Source organism: Sorex araneus, chromosome 10, assembly GCF_027595985.1.
Source record: "Sorex araneus isolate mSorAra2 chromosome 10, mSorAra2.pri, whole genome shotgun sequence".
NCBI classification, from domain to species: Eukaryota; Metazoa; Chordata; class Mammalia; order Eulipotyphla; family Soricidae; genus Sorex; species Sorex araneus.
In genome coordinates this window covers 40,303,632-40,308,146 of record NC_073311.1, presented here as the reverse complement: position 1 = coordinate 40,308,146, position 4,515 = coordinate 40,303,632, and the positions used below count along the sequence as shown (strand labels likewise).

General features: G+C 45.4%; 2 non-coding genes across 2 annotated transcripts; both read right to left on the bottom strand.

The window, feature by feature from the left end:
• Positions 1 to 383: 383 nt before the first annotated feature.
• TRNAW-CCA (transfer RNA tryptophan (anticodon CCA)) lies at positions 384 to 455 on the bottom strand. Its single transcript has one exon. It is a non-coding gene; the product is annotated as a tRNA-Trp (tRNA).
• Positions 456 to 1,192: 737 nt separating this feature from the next.
• Positions 1,193 to 1,264, bottom strand: TRNAD-GUC (transfer RNA aspartic acid (anticodon GUC)). Its single transcript has one exon. It is a non-coding gene; the product is annotated as a tRNA-Asp (tRNA).
• Between the last annotated feature and the right edge of the window lie 3,251 nt (positions 1,265 to 4,515).

Below are 4,515 nucleotides of genomic sequence, written 5' to 3'. Positions count from 1 at the left end.
ACTCGCTTTCAAAGACAAACGAGTCCAAACCTAATTTGGTTTATAAAACAAGCGTGTATAGACCATAGTTCGTTTCCAGAGGCCTAATTACTCCTCATTACTGTTACTCCCAGAGCAGTAACCTCCACATTGTTTAGCACTAATATCCACATTAACAAACTCATTCTTTAACAGTAATATCCACATTTATAAACTATTAAAAAAAATCAGTCTTGGATCGCTTTAACAGTTGATGAACTCGATCCTTTGGTAGATGACGAATACAGTACCTACTTCCTAAATTTCAATGTTACAAGAAAAAAAAGTGTCGGGAATACACTGAAGTGAACAGAAAGCGGAATTTAAACCTTGGGAGGGGAAATAAAGAGCAAGAAAAAGGTCATTGACCCCGACGTGATTCGAACACGCAGCCTTCTGATCTGGAGTCAGACGCGCTACCGTTGCGCCACGAGGTCCTGCTGGGCTGGGGCTCGCGCAGTTTCTTAGGACTGCGCGAACATGGCGTCTCTTCCGGCCGCCCCGCATCCCTCCCTTTATTCTCTCCTCGCCCCTCCACCCCACAGTCAGCAGGGCCAGAGGCGGTTCCTTTGACGCCCAGACTTTCCTGACGACCCGTCGTCGTCTACCGAGAGCGCGACGGAACCTGGGCAGGCGGGAGAAGGCCGGTTTCCCGTGGCGGTGGGGCCCAGGGGGAGAGGAAGCCGATCCTTCCTCTCGGGCAGGCCATTTCCGTTCCTGGCCTCCCCGGGCGGGCGGAGAGCCCGCCCCCTCGCTCCCCTCCCCCCATTGGCTCTCCGCGCGGGGTTCATGACCTGTGCTTGGAATTTGGCGGGGCTTCGCTGCGCCTGCGCAGGGCTCGGCCAACGCGGGGCTTCAAGTGCTGTGGGCGGGGGAAGGTCCTTCCAAACGTTTGTTTTAAAAAACACACACACACACATTAAAAAAATAAAATAAACGCAAAGAAACCTCCCTCCAGTCTCTGCCAATAATGTCCACAGGTTCTTTCTCTCTCTGTCTCTCTCTTTCTTAGCCCCCTAGTAAACGGCGTGCCCTGAGTTCCAAAGTCAACACTTTGAAAAGAGATTCTTCTTCCAAGGATGGCTTCGCTTGTTTTCTTTTTAGATAGTCCAGTGTAGTGAACTATGGGGGGGAAAAATCATTTATTGATAATAAATTTTTAAAAAGTGACAACCTCCCCGTCGGGGAATTGAACCCCGGTCTCCCGCGTGACAGGCGGGGATACTAACCACTATACTAACGAGGAGCTGGTACTAGACCGGCTCTCCGGGCTCTTTACAAGACAAAGAGATCCCGCCCCAGGGTGGCTCCCCGCCCGCCTCCGCCCGCGGGTGTGAAACCTGCCTGGGCCTTTGGGCCCGCGCCACTCCCAGCTGGGCTGGGGCCCCGCGCGCGCTCTGGGTGTGTGTGTGTGGGGGGGGGGGGGGGAAGCGGGAGCAAAGGAGACAGAGTCCACCGCCTGCTTCAGTGCTGTGACTCTTAAAAAAAAAAAAAGAAAACGACAGTTCCCCCGACTTCACATGTCACATGTCCTCCCGATGATAATGAGGGTTTCTGGCGGGGGATTTTTGTTCGTTTATTTGTTCCTTTTTCAGCCCGATGGAGAGTTTGAAGCGGACCTGCACCTGCCGGAGGAGTTTGTGTTTTCCTGCTGCTGCAGTTGCAGTTCAGGGCGCGCTCGGGTGGCTGGAGGTCCCCGACGTCCCCGAGCTCTTCACGCATCTCTCGGCTTTGCAGGACACAAAAGGGTTCGCGCCTTGGACCCGCCGCACACGCACGGTGGATTTATTTACGAGCCCGCTTCTCCGGCGGCCTCTGCCGTGCAGTTGAAAATGAGAAATAGGCAGGGAACTAGTGAAATAACTGCATTTAAATCGTGGCAGATAAGCCCGTGCTTTTGATTACACGCAGGTTTAGGAAAGTGCAGGCACAGGAGAATTTCTATCCTGTTGTTCCTTAAAAAAAGAAAAAAATACTATCAAGCCTGTTGATTTCCAGGGAGACCCGGAGGGCTTCACGGGTCAACTCGTGACATTTTTCTCAAAAGAAGCTCATTCCTCGACATAAAATAGAAAGTTTTCATTACGCAGATAAAGTTAATCGTGCCAACAATCATCTTGCTAATGCGAATACTTTGAATTAGCGTGTTTTAATTTTATTTTTAAACCGTATACTAAAATCCAATCATTCCCTGGAAGCTATGTTTTAATCTGATCGTAAGATACAAGCAAGTATCTTACTTGTATCTTACTTGTTTTAGTGATATATGAAATTTATCAAAATATGCTACATTCGACTTCAAAAAGCTGTAGAAATCTGGTATTCCAATTTTTCCCTTTAAAAGACTCACTTCCCCAAAGCGTTATGCACGGTTTTAGTTAGACTACAGACTACAATGATAATGACATATTGGTAATTAAAGAAATACACAAAATTAAGTCAATGACTCAAAAAAAGTTATCTGATGCAATGAATTAGTAATAGATCAGAGCCCATCTGGTAGAAGAACAATGTGTTTAATGCAGATGTTTAAAAGCGACCACTTCTGAGGCCTCTTTTGGCACATGATCTTTTCACTGTTTTTGTTTGTTTGGGTCCACACCCAGTGGTGCTCATGGCTTACTCCTACCTCTGTGCTTAGGGGTCACTCCTGGTGAGATTGGATGACCAGCATCTACAACAAGCTCACTACCTGCTGTACTATCTCTTTGGCCCCCATGTGCTTTTCACTCTAAATACATCCGAAGTCTCAATAAAACTCTGGATCCTGGAACCTCTTTCTAACTCTGACTTGCTGATAACTCTGGTAAGCTCCAATGGGCAGGAGACAGTTATGCTGATGTTCTTCTTTGGCTAAGATTGAAGGGACTTACTTTTCCCAGATCTCTCAGGAAAGCTGCAGATCTCTGGATTAACTGTCCCTCTTACTTCCACGCTGTAGGAAAAAGAAGCTTAAATTTTTGTCCCCTACAAAGATTTTTGTCCACCATTCTCTCCACCTAAGCTCCAGGCAAGTGATGATATTGTTCATATACTTGTGGCTGAGTTTGATTTTGCTCTCTGTGGCAGGAGGGACTCAGGGAGTCACTTGTGCCAGCAGGCAGTAAGGACCCAGCACCTGTTTCCCTAGTTCCTGAAATGGAAAGGAAAGGAGAGGGTGATTAACTTTCATGGTTAAGGGAACTGTGGTTTCTTGCTGTCAGCACTGGGAGAAGCAAAGGTTCTAGCAGAAGGCATGGGAACTCCCTTTGGAGATTAATAGCAGGATGGTTATTATTGATATTATATTGTTACTGAATGTTATTAAAAATTTCAAGTACTATTCTGCCTAAAGTTTTGCACTGTTGGCAAAAATGATGAGTCATTTTCATTTATTTCATCTTCTCAGCAGTCTTACAAGATCAAGGGAGCAAGCAATTTTATACCCACTTTACAAGCTGATAGAGACACTTATGCATTGTTACAAAGTCAGAAGTAGTAAAAGCTAGGAGTTATTCTTGCAGATTCTGTGCCATTTTCACTCTGCTGCCCAGTCCATAAAGGTGTATACTAATAAATGAAGCTATGTCACAGAGAGAACAGTTTTATTACTTGTACCAATACATATATCATTCTTGCTCCTCTATTAATATTTACTATTTTCAAATTACTTAGCAGACCCAGTGTTCATTCACTATTGAACCTAAAACATGCCAGCTATGATTTCAGATGCAGGAGACGGTTATTATGGATAAATTTTGATCATGCGGAGTTTATATTTTAACAGAGGGAAGATAGACAATAAAGAATAGGTATAATACATATATTTACACATAAGTGTTAGATGGTAACAAGATGTAAATAGAAGAATATCATGCTATTGCATGATAAGAGGGCTTGATGATATAAGAGTGATGATAAAATAGCTAAGGACATCATATTTTTTATTTTGTTTTAGAACTACACCCAGAAATGCTCAAGAATGACTTCTATTGGGGGACCACAGGGGATGCCAGAAATGAAACTTGGGCCAGTCGAGTGTAAGGCAAGCACCTACTTAATATATTATCTCTCCACCCATGGACAGCTTGTTTTAAGAAGGAAATAATTGAACAGACTTGAAGGTCTAGAGAGATAACACAGTGGGGTAGGGATTGCCTTGCACAGGGCCAACCTCGGTTTGATCCCCAGAACCCCATATGGTCCCTCAGTCACCACCAGGAGTTATCCCTGAGCAAAGAGCCAGGAGAAAGCCCTGAGGACCACTGGGTGTGATCCAAAACCCAAAACAAAACAAAAAGAAATAATTTAATAAAATTGAAAGAAATAGAAAAGTAGTCATGAGCAATTTGGGAGGTCTGTGGGGCCTTAAAAGTTACAGGGAAGGGGCTGGAGTGATAGTACAGTGGATTGAGCATTTGCCTTGCATGCAGACAGCCCTGGTTCGATTCCCAGCATCTCATTTGGTCCCCTGAGCACCGCCAGGAGAAATTCCTGAGTGCAGAGCCAGGAGTAAGC